Genomic DNA, 22,492 nt, shown 5'->3' with positions numbered 1-22,492 from the left:
GACCAAGAAAATAGTGTAGCAGGCCAAGAGAAATCATCTCAAACTAGTCCATAAATGCATGCTTAACATCTTAAATCATAGAGGATGAGCTACCTATAAGGATAAGATCATCAACATATAGAACAAGAATCAAAATCTCTACTCCAAGATGTTGAATGTACATTGTAGGATTAGAATGGTAGTGGGTGAAGGCTGTAGAAAGTATAAAGGAGTCCATCTTCTCATACCAAGCTTGAGGGGCTTGCTTGAGACCATACAATGAGCATTGAAGTCTATAAACTAAGGAGGAATCCTGCACAAACCCTGGAGGCTACTCTATGTAAATTTCCTAAGTGAGATCACCATGCAAAAAGGCACTCTTCACATCCATCTGAAAAATGGGCCATCCCTGTAAAGATGCAAGGGATAAGACAAGGTGAATTGAATTCATCTTGGTGATAGGGGGAAATTTCTTGATGTAGTAAATACCCTCAACCTATGAAAAACCCTTCACAACAAGACAAGCCATGTGCTTATCAATCAAACCGTTAGCAAAAGACTTAGTATGATAGATCCATTTGCATTGCACTAGCTTTCTTCCCTTAGGAAGAGTACAAAGATCCCAAGTATGATTCTTCATCAAAGAAGAATACTCCTCCTCCATGGTACGTTCCCACTCTAGATGTCTTATTAGTGCTGCAAATATTTGAGGATCATCACAAATAGCATGACTGAGAAGACTAGAACACATAGTATGAGGATGAGTGCGATGGGAAGTGGAAGGGTCACCAGCAAGAGATCTTGCAACCTCAACTATATCCCAAGCCCATTTAGGAATTTGTAGAGGATTTTGTGATGGTGGTAAATGGGGATCACCAAGATCATCATCTAAAAAAGAGACTGGAAGAGATGAGGAAGGAGTGGTAAGTGAAGGAGGTGTTGGAGGCAAAGTATGTATTGTAGCAAGGCTCTCATCAAACTAGACATCTCGTTGAAATTGGACCTCTTTGGAATTAGGATCAAACAACCTATATGCCTTAACATAATCAAAGTAGCCAACAAAAATGAGGGTTCAGCTCTTCCACTCTATTTCTTTCCTCTAAGCATCAGGTACAAATGCCCATGCTACACTACTAAAAACTCTAAATGAAGATACATTAGGCTTGACATGAGACCAAGCCTCCTCAAAAGTCATATGTCAAACTACTTTGTGAGGCATTTGATTCTAAATAGAGTTGGTACAATTGACTACCTCTACCCAAAAACATGAATTCATGGACCATGACTAAATTATATAATTAGCCATCTCCCAAAGTGTTCTACTCTTTCTCTCTACCACACCATTCTACTAAGGGGTGTAGGGCACTAAAAACTAGTGATGAAGACCATGTTTAGAGAAAAAATACCTAAAAGTTTGGTTCACATACTCCCCACCATTATCTATACATATCCACCAAATAGAAAGATCAGATTGCTTCTCTACAAATATCTTGAAGACTCAAAATGAATCAAAGACATTAGACTTGTACTTCAAAAAGTACAACCATGTGCATCTGGAGAAGTCATCAATGAAAGTAAGCACATATCTTACACCAAAAAAAGAAGGAGTAGGAAATGACATGAGGTTACTATGAATCAACTCCAAAGGTGCAAAAGCAAGAGTGTCTTGTCCATGTGGAAAATAATCCCTATGTTGCTTGCCAAGTGTACAACCCTGAAAAACACCATTTGTATAGGAAATCTAGAGAAGCCCAAGAAAAAGTTCTTGTGTGCTCATCTACTCAAGATATCTATAATTGACATGGCCAAAAAGTTCACGCTAAATTCTTCTTATTGAATTTGCATGTGCAACAAGATAGGAACCTTTTTCATTAGAAGACTCAAATACATCTAATCTATAGAGGTAAGATGTAGAGTCAACACTCCTAGTAGCCACAATCATCTCAGAATCATGGAAGTCTCGAATAACCACATTATGTGGTGAGAACTCAACTGTCTTACCAGAGTTAGAGTGACAAATCTAATAAATGGATAATAGGTTCATCAAAGTGTCAGGAACTAAAAGAACATCCTTGAGAGAACCCCCAGCTAGTGCAATAGAACCAAAACCCATAACAGAAAGATGTGATGAGTTCCCAATAGTAATATATGAGGTAGCACAAGGAGCAAGTGAGGTGACCAACTTCAGACAGTTTGTCATATGGTGAGAGGCACCAGAATCAAGAATCTGGGTAGGCCCAAAATTCATAGCTTGAGTAGTGAGAGCATGACCTTTCCCTATAGGGGGAATGCTAACTAAGGAGTTGAAATGTGATGCTCCTTTAAGACTTCCTCTAAAGCCTCCAAATGTTTCCAACACCTAGAAATAGGATTTCCATCCTTGGCACAAAAATTATAGGTCTCACTTGATTTCTTCTTGGTCTTGGAGGTAGACTCAATAGACTTCGAAGAATCTTTACCCTTGGGAGGGTTAGATGGAGGTTTAGAATTAGTATTTAGTGTATATTTCTTCAGTTTGGCTTTCTTTTTTGGTTTCCCCTTAGAAGACTAAGCAACCAATGCTTGGGTAGAAGAGCCAGAGGCATCCACCTATTGGATCTTTTCCTGTTCCCATGTTAACTAGTCAAAAAATGTCTCAAAAGAAGGCATCTAATGTCTATTACCCATGACATCCATAGTGGAGTAGAAAGTGGAAGAGAAGATCTGATACTATCCTAGTAACTTTGAAAGTATCAAAAAGATACACTCATCATCTATTTTGTTTTCCCCATATCCCTACAAAAATATATGTAGAGATTTGAACTTCATCAAGAAGTCCTCATTGGTTAGGAAGCTGGTAGGTGTCAAAGAAGTCAACTCTGCATCAAGCTATAGTGCCTAGAATTCATTCACTATGCCAAAAAGTTGTGAAATTAGGTCCAAATAGCCTGAGGAGTGGTCAAACCATCCAAGTGAAATAGGAGACTATCTGAGATGTTCAATGCAATAAATCCCATAGCTTCATCCATTTTGTTTCTATGCTAAAGAACCTCAAAAGGGCATTGTAGAATAGGTTGGTTCTCATCCAAGCATGACCATAAATGTTGTGACATGAAAAACTTAGTCATTTGTGCTTATCAAGTGTGATAGTTGTGCAACATTAGCCAGGTCATAGAAGGATCCAACATTAAGAGAAGAAGAAGGAAGTAGAAGGGTCTATTCTAAAGTAAATTACATAAAATAAAATTCTCCCCCCCCACAACGTATAAAGATATCCCTCAAATACCAAGGAAATAACTATAGAAAGAACAAAAAATAAAGAAAAGAACTTGGATTCTGGAGAGGGAAGAAATTTAAGTCTCTACTTCAACACCAAAAGTCAGAGCTCAAATGGACTTGGAATGAAATGAAACTAGCATCATCATCTCCATCTCGTAACCAACTTTTTGACACTTCTTTTAGATTAGAAAAAAGAACTCTGTATGCTCAAGTTATGGCCAAAAAACCAATTACTACTCCAAAAACAAGCTCATTGGAAAAATATAGTCACTGCAAAAAATTTGACAGCTATATGGTCATCAATTGACCATCACTAGAAAAAATATGATGGCCAGAATGCTAACATTAGCAGCTAGAAAATGATGTCACCCTATTAGGAAATAACATCAGTAGGGGCAAAAAAGTGGGCCAGAATGATGATGTGTGCAACCAGAAAAATGATGTGTGTGGATGGAAAAATGATGTCACAAGTTAGCAAATGATGTCAAAGGTTAGAAAATGACATCATCAACTGGTGGTGGGGGCTTGTGGCAAACAAGTGTTTCTCAGTAGTGGAGGCAGTGTCTTGGTGGAGAGGTAATGACCAAAAGGTAGCTCATCGATGGTGATCAAATTTTGGTTGTGCCATGGCAGTGCGGCCTATTGTGGCTAAGCTCGGGCCAAGTACAGGTGGCATAATGGTAGCACTAGGGTGGTGGAGTGGTGGCCATTGGGCTAAGCAGCTGTTGTGACCACTAGTTTAATTTTATTTATTTTTTTGCATTTTTCCATCCATATGGCCCTTCAAGAGGCCAAATTTTTTTTGCCTGAAGCTATAATTCCAAAATTCAAAAATTTTATATGAATTATGATCGTAGTGGGCCTTCTAAGTGTAATGGGAGTGTTTGTTTTAGCCTAAAGTGCCCCAAAAAAACCACTTCCTCTTGATTAAAGAAAAATACCTCGAACAAGCTAGGGCTTGTGTCTCTGAATCACAGCTTCAAAAATCTTCAAACTAGGAAACAACAGGGATGCTTTGATACCATGTAGAAGTTGTGAAAGCCAACTTCATAGATCACCAAGACCACCCGCATTCAAATAACCTACTAAAGAGAAAAAAAAGTAGGAAAGCTAGGACTTCAAGAATTTTAGTGGTGTGAGAGAAAATATATTTCAAGAATGAAAAATGATATTGTAATCCAAAAATACACTAGAAGAGCCTATTTATAAAGGCCTCTAGGATGCTTCTAGAATAAGCAAGAAGGAGCTAGAAGATAAGCATGAAAACTAAGAATATGTCCACAAAAAGTGGATTATCCTCCATGTAGACAAGAGGATAAGTATGACAAGGTAGGTGCAAACTCCTATGTTGTCAACAAATCAACATGTAAGAGTACACTTACTCCTAGATAAAAAACTAATAGATAATGCCTTTAACTAAGCAAACTTAAGTAAAGTGTAAATAATAATAATTTACACTAACATTCTAGCCTCCATAGCTTTTGCTTCTCTCTTTCTATGACAAATGTTTGCATGTAGGTGATTCTTGGGAGCTATGGGGTTGATCTTTCATCAATTTCAACACCCCTTTGATTACATGCAATTCCACTACCCAACAAGACAATTTTGAATGTTTTAAGTTTTCTACACAAGGTTTTGTAAGCTTTCCTACTATTATGTTGCTGGATTTTTTGAGTTGGCTAGGTCCAAGATTTTATTTGAAAAGTTTAATGTTTGATAGATTTAGACCAACATGTTTCAATTTCATCAATTTATTTGATGTTTGAATTTTGGGTGTTTTTGGCATTCTCTCATTTTGTAAGTAGTGTGCCATTAGGTTTTCACCCATTTCTCTATTTGACCTTATTAGAGATTAGATCTTGTACTCCTTGCCTCAAAAATTAAGATCATGGAATCAAAATGGTGATAGGATATTCTAAAGTATTTTATTTCTTGATCCAAACTCATGTTTCCATATTGGATTTTGTGGACTTGTGTCTTTTATCAGATTTGTGAATTGTAAATTATTTAGTAAATTTTATTGGACCTTGGTATTTTGACCCTATTTTTGAGTTAGGGTTTTAATTTTTTTTCTATCTAAGAATTTTTAATTTTTGACTCTCTATTCTTGCCTCATTTTTTGTTCCATCCATATTTGGTTAGGGCTTTCGTAGTGTCTTCTTGGATCATGGAAATGGATTGTATTCCATGTTCCCATTCTTGTTGTGCTTCTACTTCATTGACATTGGGATTTGTGTAGAATCTATACTCCTAGATTTAGGATGATTGAGTGAGTTCATGATACTTGGTCATTTATTGTATCATTGGGATTTGTGTCAAATCCATAATTCTAGATTTAGGTCAGTTGAGTGAGCTTGTTATACTTGGTTCATTTGTTTCATTTCTCATATCCAACCCTTGCATTTATATTATGTGGTTATAATAATGAATATGGTTGTGCTCATATACAAGCATATATGCGTGTGTATATGTATGATGTGATCTTGCAAAACCTAAAATCATACATATAGGTCAATTGAGGTATTGTTCATTTGGGGGTTGGGTTTTGGAACTTGCATTACCTTTGGGTGCTCATCATGTGATAGGCATGGGTATGTAGGGTAGATTTGGGGAGTGGCTTCACTACATACCCTAAACTAGGAATGACAAGGTATCATGAAGAGGTTGAAATAAGTAATAACTAAATTACCTAAAAGATAATAAACCTTAAATAAGATAAGGGTGCACCTAAAAATTCTTTGATGCATCAATGTGAGGTTGTGTACTATATGTACATTACTTAATCTTCTACAAAAGTTGTTGCAAGGAAATAATGTGATGATTTCTAAGGGATTCGTTCGACACCATATATAGCATGGTCTTTCTAATGCAAAGTAACCTACACTCCACTAGAGTCCCTACATAGTTATCCTATAGTGGGTTTGACCAGTGACCTAATGTATTTCATTGTATTTATGAGCATATAGATGTTGGTATCATATTTTTCTTGGTGTGTTTGTTAGCCATAGGTGCTTTACTTATGTGATTGTGGTCAAGTCATTATCACTATCAACATGGTAGGAGAGAGGCTAAGGGTACCACATAGTTGGTAGTTACACCTACCTATACTACTACTAGAGACCAATGTACAAAGATGGTCTATTTCTTGTTTGAGGCCGATGATAGATGTTCACTTGGTACTTTGGTGTATCTAGAGTATGTTTACTTGTGATTTATGCTTTATTTTGGATTCATTAATATCATGTTTTAGATGATGTTTAGTATGCTTAATTGTTTCATTCCCTTATCATGATGTTAGCTATTATTTCTTAGTTGATGTATCTTATCATTGCTATGGATTACTAATGCTATTGGTAGACTAGCATACTAGATGTACTTGTTCATGTGATGTTTATTAAAGGTTATTGGTCCGATAGATTTATTAAGGTAAGACCAACGATCTTGTGTGGAATTGGATATTTAATGCTTGGGGATATGGTTAGGATCTATGACATATCATGGTTGATTTGATTTGGTTGCATCATATGCTTGCACTTTTCGTCTTGAAATGTTGCCTATGTACATATATCTTGTAAGGATGTTGATTTACTTCATTACACTATAATTTATCATGGTTTATAGTATCACTTTGTTTATATGAGTTATCTAGATCTTCTCTATGATTTTTATTCTCTTGAGAGTTTATTCCTTGAGTTTGGTGGTTTTGATATTCCTCGATGTGGAGATTCTAATCATATTTGCTTCCTAGTTTAGCCTTTAAACATTTCTATTGTTCTTGGATGACACTAGTGTTGGAAATGTAAGAGGAGTAACTAAGAGGGGAGAGGTGAATTTTAGTTACCACAAAAACAAATCCCAATTCCTTAAGATGTCATTACAAAAGAAAAAAAAAATTTGTTGAAACTAAAATGCTGATATAACTCAGTTAGCACTGAAACACTCAGTTAATACATTAACTCAATTTACACTAAGAATAAGTATCACTCAATAAAACACTTGATTAATACTGAATATATGCATTATTACTTTATTAACACTAAGCATACAAATCTTATGATATTAAGTGTGATTAACCTTAATTAACTTAGTTACAAAATCATAAAGCAAATAACATGAACACAAGAGACACTAAGATTTAAAACATGGAAACCCAATTTGGGAAAAACCAGCAATTTCAACTAGTTACTTTTTTCACTCTTTTGAAGTGAGCCCTATTAGGAGTCAACCTTGTTAAAGATTACAAATTACACTATCAGGAGTGACCCTATTTAATGATTTAGTTCACCCTCTTAGGAGTGGCCTTGTTAGAGGTCTTTAGAAACTTCAATCTTGAAATGCCACCTTGTTAGAGGATTTGGAAAATAGCTATTAAGATAACTCTATTAGGATTTTCAGTTCACTGCTACAATTATTAGAGAAATAATGATATGACTTGATTGTTGATGCAACTATATTTTCTAATTTTAGATCTCTCTTCTGGCTTGAATACTTGATCCTCCTTGATCATAATGTTCTTTGTAGCTCAGTTAACTCCTAATTTTCTTCCTTGATTTATCTTTTCAATCCCATGCTTCTTCTCCAATTCAATCCTCAACTTGACCTTATACTCATCTATTTTACCTTGTCAAGTCAACTTGAATACAATTTCAAAAAAATGAAATTCATCCCATGAGTTGGCTAAAACTACCCAAAAAAATTGATATGGGAAAGTCCTTCATTAGCTGACCCAACTTGGTCAACACTAACTTAGAAATGAATTTTCTTCAAACTTCCTTTGGTAACTAAATGAGCTTGGTTAACACTTGTCCCATGCCAACTTTTCTTTGAATGCTCAGTGAACTCGGTAGACATTGTCTTCTTGCAAACTCCCTTTGGTAATCGAGTGAGCTTGGTTAATACTCACTCTAAACTTGGTTAACACTTAAATGCTCATCATACATTGCAAATTCCTTTGACTCTTGAGTGACCTCAACATACACTAATTTCTCAGTATATACTTGACATTTGTGTAACATCAAAGACAACATACAATTGAATGATTATATCCAAAGATCTCCCTCTTTTGCATTGATGGAAACACAACATGTCATGATACATAGAAATTTTAGAGAAAAATAGAAGGATAATATCCTTAGTTTCATTATGATTCTCATCCATGAGAATTCCCTCTATCAGTGTGAACTCTGTCTATCATCAATCTTTGATTGCGATGACTACAATATCAAACTCTCCCTCTTTGATATCAACTCAAAAATTTTGATATGACAAATTTAGCATGCTTGGTTGATGCATCACTAAAATCTGAAATTAGTGAGCTTCAAATAAGGGAATGACCCCTAGATTACCTCTTAGATACAAAAGTGCACCCTTAGTCAATGGCTTGGTTAACATGTCTATAATTTGTTCTTTTGTATTCACATATTCCAATCTCACTTCTTTATCTTGCACCAATTCTCTCAAGAAATGATATTTTATTGCAATGTGCTTGGTCTTGGTATGCATCACTTGATTCTTGGATATATTGATCGCACTTTTGTTATCACAAAAGATAACATTTGGGTCCTTGATTTCCTCCTTCACACCTAACAACAATTTCTTGAACCACATAATGTTCGAACAATTGACTACTATAGCAACATATTCTACTTCTACTGTAGATTATGAGATACAATTTTTCTTCTTGCTTGTCCAAGATATTAGCCTCCTTCTAGGAATAAGTGCTCCACCACTAGTGCTCTTCCTATCATCAACACTTCCTTCCCAATCTTCATTAGTAAATGCAATCAATTCAAAGTTGCCCCCTTTCTTATACCACAAAGCATAATCTTTAGTACCTTTCTGATACCTCATGATTCTTTTGATTTCCATCATATGATTTTCTTTGGGATTATCAAAGAATCTAGCCACCATGTCAATTGCTAATGTTATATCAAGTATTGTGTGCACTACATACTAAAGTTTTCCAATCATTGATCTATATGTAGTCTAATCTACCTCTTTGGAATAATCATTGTTGGACAACTTATGTCCAGTAGACATAGTTGTTCCAACTAGTCTAGAATACTCCATTCCAAATTTTTTCAGTATCTCCTTGATGTATTTTGATTGAGTAATATAAATACCATCCTTTTTATGTTGAATTTGTAAGTCAACAATGAATTTGATCTCTCCAAACATTGACATTTCAAATTCCTTACTCATTTTCATAGAAAAATATTTTCACAAATCGTCATTTCTAGTAAATAACGTATCATCCAAAAATATTTCTACCAGCACAATCTTCTTATTTGGTCCTTCTTTGATGTATAATTTTTTGTTATCATTAGTTTTTTGAAAACCCATTTTTATGAGATAATTATATAACCTTTCATACCAAGCTTTGGGGGAATTTTTTGAGACCATAAAAAACTTTATGTACTCTACAAACCATGTCCCTTTTTCTAGGATCAATGAAACCTCTTGGTTTCTTAATGTAGACTTCCTCTTCTAAGATTCCATTCAAGAATGTTGATTTCACATCAATTTGATATAGTTTGAATCCTTTGTGTGCTACATATGCAAGGAGTGTTCTAACACCTTCTAGTCTAGCAACATGAGAAAAAGTCTTTCCATAATCAATACCTTCTTCTTGAGCATAACACTTGCAAACTAATCTTTCCTTGTTTCTTGAAACTTCTCCATTCTCATTTAGGTTATTTTTGAATACCCATTTTGTGTCAATTACATTCTTCTCCTTAGGTCTAGGAACAGGAGTCCAAGTTTTATTTCTTTCAATTTGATCAATCTCTTTATTCATTGCCTTAATCTAGTATTCATTTTCTAATGCATCTTTGATAGTTCTAAGTTCAAAATTAGTAAGAAAACATGTACCTTTTAATTTGTTCCTTGTCATTGTACCATTTGACTGATCTCTAATTATTTTCTTGGGTTCATGATGCCTCCTAACATATCCAAAAATCATGGACTCCTTCTTTGTGAATTCACTAGGTTCACCATGATCTCTTGAATCATGCTTGGGTCCCACTGTCTATGACTTAGGTCCATCAGATTACTTGATTTGAGCTTGTTGATACTTTGGTCCTTCTGACTACAACTTAGTCCTTTTGACTATGACTCAGGTTGCACTAGCTACAACTTAGGTTGAACTAGGGATTTTGGAGACTGAGGTGGTAAAGATCATTGATTGCCATTTTCTTGAACTTTAAGTAAAGTATCAAGCTCATAGTAAACAAAGTTTTTGTAGTCTTCAGGTTCTTTCTTGCTTTGTTCTTCACACTCTTCTAAAAGCTCATCAATCTTTACATGTGCACTTTTTATAACTTTGTGAGTAGATAGATTCCTACATTTTTATGCTTTAATCTTGTTGGAGTATCCTAAAAATATGCCTTCATCACTTTTCACATTAAATTTTCCTTTTCTTGACTCCTTCAAAATATAACATTTTCTTCCAAATACTTTGAAATAACACACATTAGGTTTATAGTCATACAATAATTCAAAGGGTGTTTGATCTAATTCCCTCTTCAACTAAACTTGGTTCAAGGTATGAACTGCAGTACTAATTGCTTCCTTCTAGTATTTGATAGCAACATTCTTCTCTATCATTAGCATCCTTGCATAGTCCATGATTGATCTACTCCTTTCAACAATGTCATTCTACCAAGTTTTATGAGGTGAAGATACCTATCTCTTGATTCCTCTTTCATTGTAGAATTCATTGAATTCATTAGAAATGAAATCACTTCCTCTATTTGATCTTAAACATTTTAGTTTCTTTCCCATTTCTTTCTCAACTCTAGCTAGATACTATTTGAACTTTTGAAGAGCTTCTAATTTATCCTTTAAATACATAACTATCATCATCCTAGAATAATCATCAACAAATAAAATAAAGTACTTATCTCCAGTGTAGCTTTGTATTCCAATAGGTCTACAAAGGTCTGTATGAACCAACTCTAGGACTTCTTTAGAATGATAGGATTTTTCTCTTAAAACTTTTATTTCCCATCTTTCCAATTTAAACATTCTTGTGCATGCCTATATCAAGTTTCTTTAGGCTTGGAATTCCTCTAACCCTTTTGTTCTTTCTTATGTTGACAAGGTTATCAAAATTCAAATGACACAATATTTTATGCCATAACCATATTTCTTCTACTTGAGCTATGAAACATGAATTTATAGTTAGATCTAGGTAGAATGGATTACCTCTTATTTGATTACTAGTCCTAACTAGATTTGCATTTCCACCTAATAGCTTGGATTTCCTATTCATGAATTCTACCTTGAATTTAATGTTATTTAGTTGTGCCACACTAAGAAGATTATGCTTCAGTCTTTCAACCCAATAAGCATTGTCACATCTAAGATCATTGGTTAGTATAATACAACCTTTTCCTTTCATATAACAAGGTTCATCATTTCCAAATTTGAAACTCCCACCATCATAGTGTTCCAAGTGCTCAAATTTAGCTTTATCATTAATCATGTGATGATAATAACCACTATCAATAATCCATGAATCATTTTTACTAAAATGAGAGATGAGGGCCATCTTATCATTCTCATTATCTGATTCATCCTTAACAACAATGTAAAGCATTTTATCTTCTTCACTACTATCAAAATATTTAGCCATGTAACAATATTTCTTACCTTTGTCCTTGTAGTATTTGTAGCTTTTGAAATTATTCTTGCCTTTGCACTTTTCATGCTTCTTTTCTTCTTTTCCTTTTCTATTTGGACATCCTACAGCAATGTGACCAACTTCTTCACAAGAAAAGTAGATCAAATGAATTTTTCCTTTGTACTTTCCTTTGCCTTGGGAAATTTTCTTGCAAGCAATGCTTCAATGACTTCAAGATTATTATTAGAACCATATTCATCTTCACTATTAGAATTCTTAATTTTATACTTTGCATCTTTCTTCTTGAGTGATATCTTGGCTTGAAATGCAGACTCAAGGTTACTAGATCAGAAATATAATTATCAAAATTATCTAACTCAAATTCTGTCAACCTTCCCACAAGTGCATTCAAGGTTATATCATTCTTAGGATCACATCTCATTTCTTGAATTGCCAACACTCTAATTTCATAAATAGAAGAAGTGTTCTAAGTACCTTGCTTACCACTGTTACATCATCAATTTTCTCACCCGAGGCTCTGATTGCACACACTAGCTTTGATTTTTTCACTTTACTGTGCAATGTTATCATCTTCTTTCATCTTCATCTAATAAAATTGACCTTTGAGGATTTTTTCCTTATCTTTCCTCACATTATCATCTCATCCATAGTTAGCTTTCAGCTTGATACACATCTCATAAGAAGTAGCACAATCTTTGACTTCATCAAACTTAGCATAATTGAGAGTGGAAGAAATGCCAATCATCATAATGTTATGGTTCTTCTTTTCTATAATTTCTTCCACAGTCATAGTTTTAGTAGGTGCCACATACTTGGTGTTTAGGTATTTTAGGCCTAAGTCACCAATTGTCACCAAATGTAGCATCATGAGTTCCTACCATGCTCGAAAGTTAACTTTTTTTAGCTTAGGAATCTACCTTCTATAAGACATCTTGATCTTTAGCTTAGTTCCTTGAAGCCTTCTTTGCAAGCATTAGAATCTTTAATACCAATTTTTGAAAATGTAAGAGGAGTAACTGAGAGGGGAGGTTTGAATTAGTTACCACAAAAACAAATCACAGTCCCTTAAGATGCTAGTACAAAACAAAATCAAAATCTATTGAAATTGAAATACTATTGTAACTAGGTAAACACTTAGTTAATACTAAATATATGCATCATTACTTTTTTATGATTGAACATATAGGCCTTATAGTATTAAGTGTGATTAACCTTAATTATCTTAGTTACAAAACCATAAAGCAAATAACATGAACACAAGAGATACCAAGATTTAACATGGAAACCCAATTTAGGAAAAAAACACCCATTGCAACTAGTTACTATTTTTCACTCTTCTGAAGTGAGCCCTATTAGGATCCTACCCTGTTAAAGGTTGCAAAACACACTATCAGGTGTGACCCTATTAAAGGATTTAGTTCACCTTATTAAGAGTTTCCTTGTTATAGGTCTTTAGGCACTTCAATCTAGAAATGCTACCTTGTTAGATGATTTGGAAAATAGATGTTAAGCTAGCTCTATTAGGAGATTTGATTCATTGCTACAATTATTAGAGAGCAACAAGGATATGACTCAATTGCTTATGCAATTATATTTTCTGACTTTAGATCTCTCTTTTGGCTTGAATACTTTATCCTCATTGATTATAATGTTTTTGTTAGCTTAGTCAACTCCTAATTTACTTCCTTTATTTATCTTTTCAATCCCATGCTTCTTTTGCAATTCAATCCTCAACTTCAACTTATACTTATATCTGTTACCTAGTCAAGTTGGCTTGAATACAATTTCAAAAAAATTAAATTCATTCCATGAATTGGCTAGAACTAACCAACAAAACTGAACTCGAGCAACACTAACTCAGAAACAACTTTCCTTAAAACTTCCTTTGGTAATTGAGAGATCTTGGTTAACACTTGTTCCATTCCAACTTTTCTTTGACTGCCAAGTGAACTTGGTAGACATTTTCTTCCTACAAAATCCCTTTGGTAACTAAGTGAGCTCAATTAATACTTTCTTTGTAATTGGTTAACACTTAAATTCTCAACATACATTGCAACTTCCTTTGACTCCTGAGTGAGCTTGACATACACTGATTGCTCAGTATATAATTGACATTTGTATAACATCAAAGAAAACATATAATTGAATGATTGTCTCCAACAACTAAGACAAAATCTATATAATACTAGTGTAGTATCATACTATAATTATATGGAATCTCATACAATATTGGTGAAGTATCATATCATGGACTTGTAATATTTCATACAAAACTAGTAAAGTATCATACTACAGTTGTGAGAAGTATTGTACTGCTTCTTTGGTAACTTGGGTTGTATATAAAATATATCATTTAAGTATCCAATAGTTCACTTGAGATAGGTTTTATCTCTCTAGGAGTTTAAATAATGATTCCATATTCTTAGAGTTCACAAGACTTTAGATGTAGTATTATTTAAGGAGTTCAAAATTTTAGACATAGCCAAATTTTAGGATAACTATTCATGAATTTTTTATGCTCTAGTCTTATGGTAAATGAACTTTTATGGTTTAATCATCTTGGAATTTTCATTTGAGATTTAGAATGAACATCATAACCTCATTAGAGTATTACTAAAATAAACCTTGTATATATAACTCATGTAGATGTGTTGTTAGTGATGAAAGCTTGGGGATATTTGGTTGTTAGTTTCAGTCTTCTATGGTGATCTTTGATATCTTATGTTTGTTATTTCTTGTACTTATAATTTTATCTTTAAAAAAATGTTCATATTTGTTTATTCTTGTTTCCAAGGATCTTTGGGTGGGGTATTACATCTAGTATCAAAGCCCATGTTCAAAGATTGTGATCTTTGTGTATATGTTTTCCATATGGTTGATGTTGTTTTTTGTCTGAGTATGTGTGTCTCTTTGTGAGCTTGTGATATCTTGTTGCTTGGGTACCTACTTGGGGATGAACTGGCATATGTAGTAGACATGACTCAATAAATGTGAGAAGAAGGAAGTGAATCTTTTCTTATTATGCAAATGGAATTGATGCACCTTACCATGGTGATTTTCTTGTGTGACCCCTTTGATGGAGCCACTAATTGGTGTCCATGTTTTGGCCTTGAGTGCCTCTTTCTCCTTGTAGAGAGTGGTGCATTATATTCTCTATGTCCTATTGAAAGTAAAAGAAGTGGAATTTTATTGTAATTTATTTTTATTTTATCATAGTAATAAAATGTATCCTTTCATTGAGAAATGAGTGTATATTATGAAATCATTGTAAAAGAAGTAATTTATTTCTTTAGATCATTTTGGTTAGTGACTTATGTCCCCGAATTTCTTGTTTCTTAAGGTTATAAAAGTTGTAATGATTTTGTTACATATCTTAGTGTTACATTGTATAGAAAAGAATTAAGGAAATTGTGGTAGTATGAATATGCATGAGGTTATTAATGGTATACTATTTGATGTGTGTGAGTGTGTTCTCTAAATATGTGAGGAATATTTGTGACAATTAATCCCTCCTAGGTGATTGTTCTTAATCATCACATGTAATGTGATTCGATTGATACCTTATTTTATTTGTCTAGTGGAACTTTCCATATGTTGTTGGGCTAGCATTATTTTGGTATTTCCTTACTAGGACTAGTTATCAAATTTCTCTATAAGTTTCTTTGTGACAATTGTCACACTTGAATTATTGGTGAAATGAGTTCTTTTGGTGATTTACTATTGGAATTGATAATTTTCCTCTTTTGGGCTTTTCTTTTTGATCCAGGGAGATATGAGATAACTAGGGCTAGTGACACACCTAGCTGTTGAAACCACTTGCAAGAGTAAACATAGTAGAAAACAAACACAAAATAACAAAAAAATTGGGGGATAGAAGAACAAAATGCCTTCATAAATTCATCAAAATATTAGATACATGCCCAGCTGTAAGGCCTTTTGGGTTATGACCACATTACAATTAGATTTGATCCAAAAAGATCAAATTTCACAATACAATTTTCTTCTACTCCTACTATGCTTCTACCTTCTAATATTCATCCCTAAGACTCTACTAAAGACCCCTTTAAATATGTGTATGACCACAAGTCAGCTTGTTGCAAATACAACAAAATAAACTCTCATATTAAATTCTAGAATAAGCCACAAGTTGGCTCATAGTAGATACCTACTACAAAATTAAATGCAAAGGGTGGCTCCAATAAGAAACCACACATAAAAAACTTGACAAATGAAGAATCCAAAAAAAATGCTACAACTCGATGAACTTAGAAACACTTGGCAACCAAATGAAACTCAGTAACCAAAGAAAGCTTGATAACCAAAGGATAAATTGACACCCAAAGAATGTTCAATGGCCAAAGAAAGTTTGACCACCAAAGGATAACTCAGCAACCAAAGAAAGCTTGGAAACTAAAGAAATCTCAACAACAACTGCAAACTTGACAGACACTAAGAACTTGTAAATGCAAGACATTGCAACTCAACAACAACTAAGAAGATAGAAAATATGCATGATAGTAGTGTAATCCAAGATTCTCCTACATCAAATAATTGGGGTTGAAAGAAATGATTCTCCTAAATCATTGAGATGTCACAACCTAAGTAGAATCCAACTCAAATTAGGAAATCCATTTAGCATCTTTAATTTGTCTGTTCTTCAATTTTACCAAATATTCATAATAATATTTCCCTCTTGTGCTCTTACCAACTCTAAAATCCAATATTTATTCAATCTATTCAATCTTCTTCTTAGGATAATCATTTAATACAACAATTTCATCATTTGACTCATGATATTAATACAAATCAGCAACATTGAATATAGGAGATATATCCATGTCATTAGGCAACTCAACTTCATAAGAATTGCCACTTTCAAGCTTCCTCAAGATCTTACAAGGTATAGACTTCTTCATCTTTAACTTACTATATGTTCCAATAGGAAATCTTCCTTTCTTCAAATGAACCATCACCTCATCACCAACTTCAAAGACATGATGTCTTCTAGACTTATTAGCATTCTTCTTATACTTAGATTATTTTGTTCCAACTTCTACTTCACTTCCTTATGCAAAGACTCCATGAAATTAGAAAAGTCTTCTCCTACATCACTTCTCTTTTCTTCACCAGCAATATCCCTTAAATTTGGTACTGCCCTAGTCTGCATTCTAGTAATAATCTCAAAAGGTGTCTTCCCTATACTCCTATTCAAAAAATTATTATATGCAAACTCAGCTTGTACTAATACCATCTCCCAATTATGTGGTTTGTTTCCAACTAAACATCTCAACAAACTACCCAAGCTTCTATTGACAAGCTCTATCTGTCCATCTATTTTTGGATAGAAAGTAGAACTAAATTTTAACTTAGCACCCATCTTCTTCCACAAAGTCTTCCAAAATTAACCAACAAACTTACTACCTTTTTCATAAATAATACTTTTTGGTAATCCAAGTAGTCTAATAATCTCTTTAAAGAATATCTCTACAACATTCTCAGCACCTAATGTCTTAGATTACAAGGTATAAAATGAGTCATTTTAGAAAATCTATCCACAACAACAAATATAGAATCATATCCCTTCACCGTTTTAGGAAATCTAAGAACAAAATCCATACTAATGTCACTCTAAAGTTTCTTAGGAACAAAAATAGGTGTATACAAACTAGTATTCTAACTTACTCCTTTTGTAACTTGACAAACTCCATAACTCTTTACAAAACTTCTAAACATCCTTATACATTTGAGGCCAATAATATTTTTCCTTTAATAAACTTAGTGTCTTTTCAATTCAAAAATGTCCAATTAATCCACCACTATGCTTTTCCTTAATCAAATTCAACCTCATATGACTCTTAGGAATACACAATTAAATACCCTTAAACAACATACCTTCTTGAATAAAATATTCACCAAAATTACTTGGTTGTTCTATCAAACTAGGTGCTCTACACTCTCTCCATGTCTCAAGAAATTTTTTATTAGTGTCATACAACTCCTTCATCTTATCAAAACTAAGAACTTCAACCTTCATCTCAATCAACAAAGAACATCTTCTACTCAATGCATCAATACCTTTGTTAGTGTCTCCACTCTTATTCTTAATCACAAATGTAAAACTCTCGAAATACTCAACCGAATTCATATGTCTCTGATTTAACTTATGTTGACTTCCCAAGTACTGTAAAGCTTTATGATTAGTATACAACACAAACTCCTTAGGAATCAAATAATGTCTCCACTTATTTAAGGCTTGAACAATAGCATAAAATTCTTGATCATACAAAAAATATTTCCTTTTAGCATCATTCAACTTCTCACTAGAGAAAGCAATAAGTTTACCTTGTTGACTCAATATAGCTCCTATTGTACTACCACTTGCATCACATTCAACTTGAAATACCTTATTGAAATTAGGTAAAGCTTGTACAAGTAACTCAGCAACCTTTTGTTTCAAAGTGTCAAAACTGTTATCAGCTCCATGTGCCCACTTGAATTCCTTTTTATCTCCTCTCATTATCTTATTCATAGCATTACAAATAGAACTAAGATTCCTTATAAACTTCTTGTAAAAACTAGCCAAATCATGAAATTATCTTACCTCACCCACATTCTCAGGTGTAGGCCACTCCAAAATTTCTTTAACCTTCTCAGGATCCATCTCCAATCCATTAGCTAAAATTAAAAATCCTTAATACACAATCTTTTCTTGCATAAAAGAACACTTCTTTAGATTAATCATCAACTTTTCTTCTTTCAATATCTACAATACTTGTCTAACATGTTCAAGATGTTCTTCCTTATTCTTATTGAATATCAAAAAGTCATCCAAATAAAAAATCACAAATTTACCCAAGAATCTTTTCATAACTACATTCATCAACCTCATGAAAGTAATAGGTGCATTAGTCAAACCAAAAGACATTACCAACCATTCATATAAACTATTTTTGTTTTGAAAACAATCTTCTATTTATCACCTTCTCTAATTTTGATTTGATGATTACCACTCTTCAAATCAATCTCGGTAAAATACTTTGCTCCACTCAAACAATCCATAATGTCATCCATCCTTGGCATAGGAAACGTATATTTCACTATGATCTTGTTAATATCTTTGGAATTAGTACACATTCTCCATTATCCATTCTTCTTAGGTGCTAATATATCAGGTACATCACATGGACTCAAACTTTCTCTAATCAAACCTTTCTCCAATAGCTCATGCACTTGTCTATTAAGTTATTCAATTTTTAGTAGGTGTCAATCTAGATGTTTCTTTATTCAACAAACTAGCTCCAAGAATCAAATCCATGCAATGACTTATACTTCTCATTGGAGGTAATCCATTAGGTATATCTTCTATAACAATATCTTTATACTCATTCAATAATTCTATAATTTCCTTTAGCACTCAATCAATACTACTAGTTTCTACTGTCACTTAGTTACTACTAGCTTCTATCACTTGGTCACTACTGACTGGTACTCGATCAGCACTATTTTCTAATGCTTAGTTGTTACTAGCACAACTTAGACTCTTAGGGATTATAGAAAAATAAATTTGATTCTTCTTTATTTTCTTTTCAAATTGCTTTCCATTAACCATGCAAATTCTCACAATAGTACATTTAACCTCATTTGGACTAATCAAAGGCAACAATATTTTCTTTTTTCAATTCACCCAAAGAGTGTATTGATTCAATCTTCCATTATGTATAGCATATCAATCATATTGAAAAAGTCTACCCAAAAAGATATGACAACAATCCATATGCATAATATCACACAAAACTTCATCAAAATAATGTCCAATCTTAAACTTCATAATGCATTATTCATTTACCAATATCTTATGCTCATCTTTGATCCATGAAACATGATAAGATTTAGGATTCTCCAACCTTTGTAACTATAACTTTGTAACCAATTCTTCTAATGCCAAATTTGTAGAACTTCTACTATCAATGATCACCTCGCAACATTTTCTAGTCATCTTACATTTGGTCTTGAAAAGACTTATCCTTAGGACAAGTTCCTCATCACTTCCCTTATTCCATAAGGTTCTTCTCACCATCATATTTTCTCCAACCTTAGGCCCACTAGGTGAACCCTTGGTGTCTCCTTGTACCACAACATTTCTATTACCTTGCCCTTTTTTAGAGGATCTACATTCAAAGGATCTATGCCCTTCTTTTCCACATCTGAAACAATTACCACAAAAACCACCTCTAGAATAAGAATTACATATTCCTTGGTAAGAACTAGAAACTCCTTAGTAGGAATCACCACCTTTCTACTCGGTCTTTCATTTATCACCATTCTTCCGTTCATATTTTCCCTTATCTTGCACAAAACTGTCAGATCTACCACCTTCTCCATAAGATCTACCTCTGCCTCTCTAGAATCTCCCACCTCTACCTCTTTGTCTTTTTTCATGCTTCTTTTTCAAGGTCTCTTCAGCTTTCAAGGCATATTGGAATGCTTCCTCTACACTTTCCAATTTTACAAAACTTATCTCATCTTGGATTCTAGATCTCAATCCATTTATGAATCTTGCAATTTTCTCAACATCATCATCTGCATATTCAGATTTGATGTCCAATCTATAAAAAAATTCAGTATACTCCTTCACATTCATGTCTCTTTGTATCAAATTTTACATATTTCTCAACAAACTAACTTGGTAATTAGTAGAAAGGATCTTTTTCTTTACCTTTTTCACCATCTTCACCCAAGTCCTATGTTGGAAATAATCAAAACTATCTAGGTTACTAAGAGGGGAGGGGTGAATTAGTAACCTCAAAAAATTTAAATCAATTCAGAACTTAATATAAATAATTCTCCATTCACTCATCTATGAAAAAGATAAACACATGAACACAGTATTTTGGTGACCCGGAAACCTTCCAAATAGAAAGTAAAATTGGGGTGGGGATGATACCCACAAAAATTCACTACTGCAGTATAAAGTTGGCCTATTAGGGCTTACATTGACCACTTCTAATGATCTTCCCTGTTAAGAGCAATTTGGACTACTAGATCCACCTTGTTAGAGGTTTTACAAACATACAATGAAGTGTACACTCTATTAGGAGATTTATACAAAGATTGTTAAGTCTACCTATTAAAGGATTTAGAAGACTAATTCACCTATTAGGATGAAATAGTAAATCTAACTTACAACTTGATTGCTGAATAGATCTTTGAAGTATAGATCACCTCTTGTGATTGATATGTCTATGTTACTCCTTAATGACCTTGCTATATACTCTGGTCTACTATTGATTCATATTCACTCTTCTCAAAATAGTACATATCATTCATTAATATTCTCATCCATATATTACAAATGATACAATACATTACATATATACCATTCCAATAGTTACAAATACAAGGTCGGCTAAAACACAAATAAACAAAATATTACTGAGTTGGCCAAACAATAGAAAACTTGGGTTCTTCAAGTTGACTGGTGAAATTTTGATACACGATGTCCACTACATTACTTGACATTGTCATGCACTTAATAGAAGTAGAAGCTCAGTCCATACTAATCACACACCATAGCTTGAAACTTGGTAACCATTGGAGACTCAGTAGATATAGTGTCACTCAGTAAACACTACACATCCATCACTTGGTAGAAATTGGCTTCACATCACACAAATTGATAACTTGGTAGACACTGTGAAGCTTGGTAAGCACTATCTGTTTGGAAAATAGCTTCAAGAATGTTCATTGTAAACTACTTAAATAATGAACTTACTTGGCAACCACTGAATGCTTGGTATAAGCTGTAGACTAAGTGATGAGCTTGGTAAGCATTCAAAATCAAATAAGTGTTGTCACTAATGAAAAATACAATGTAATGCCAACAATCTCCCCCTTTGGCATTAGTGACAAAAATACTTATGAGCCTTATGTACATTGACATACTGATTTTGACTTTTCAAAATTGATCTTTGTAAAGTTGTTGTATATACATATCTTACATATCTCCCCCATACATATGGCATAATGTATACATAGCCTATCATCCTTTTTATTCTGTATATAAATCAATCTATTTTCTCCCTTATTTTCTCCACAAGTCTATTATGATCTCTTACTCCCATGTTCTTACTATCTCTTACTCCTCCTTTTTGACAACAATGACAAAGAGATATGCAAAATATTCAAATAGAGACACCAAAATCTGAGAGAAACTTGGAGTGTACCTTGACAATAAGAACCAATGGCTTATCCCAATTGTCTTGCAAAATTTTGCAGGTGGAGAGTGCCACTTGAACTTTTGCAAAAAGTTCAATCATATGATCTACTATGGAAAAATTGTTATCTTGGACCAATGTTTTTGAATATGCAATGTGTTTCTAAATTGAGTCCATAACTAGAAGGATCATATTTTGTATATCAATCACTATGGATATGATCCTGGCTTCCTCTCTTAGCAATTTTGCCTACAAATCTGACAAAAATCTCACCTTCATGTGATGTGATGAGCTTGAACTAGGGTCAAGCTATAGTCTTTGAACACTTGCCTTTATATCAACATCAATATTACTCAATCTCTCCTTTATCTCCTTAGTATACTTGGTAACATCACAA

The sequence above is a fragment of the Cupressus sempervirens genome, chromosome 7 (assembly GCF_028749045.1).
Source record: "Cupressus sempervirens isolate cs-2001-9-10 chromosome 7, ASM2874904v1, whole genome shotgun sequence".
Classification (NCBI taxonomy): Eukaryota; Viridiplantae; Streptophyta; class Pinopsida; order Cupressales; family Cupressaceae; genus Cupressus; species Cupressus sempervirens.
Note: the sequence above shows the minus strand (reverse complement) of the source record.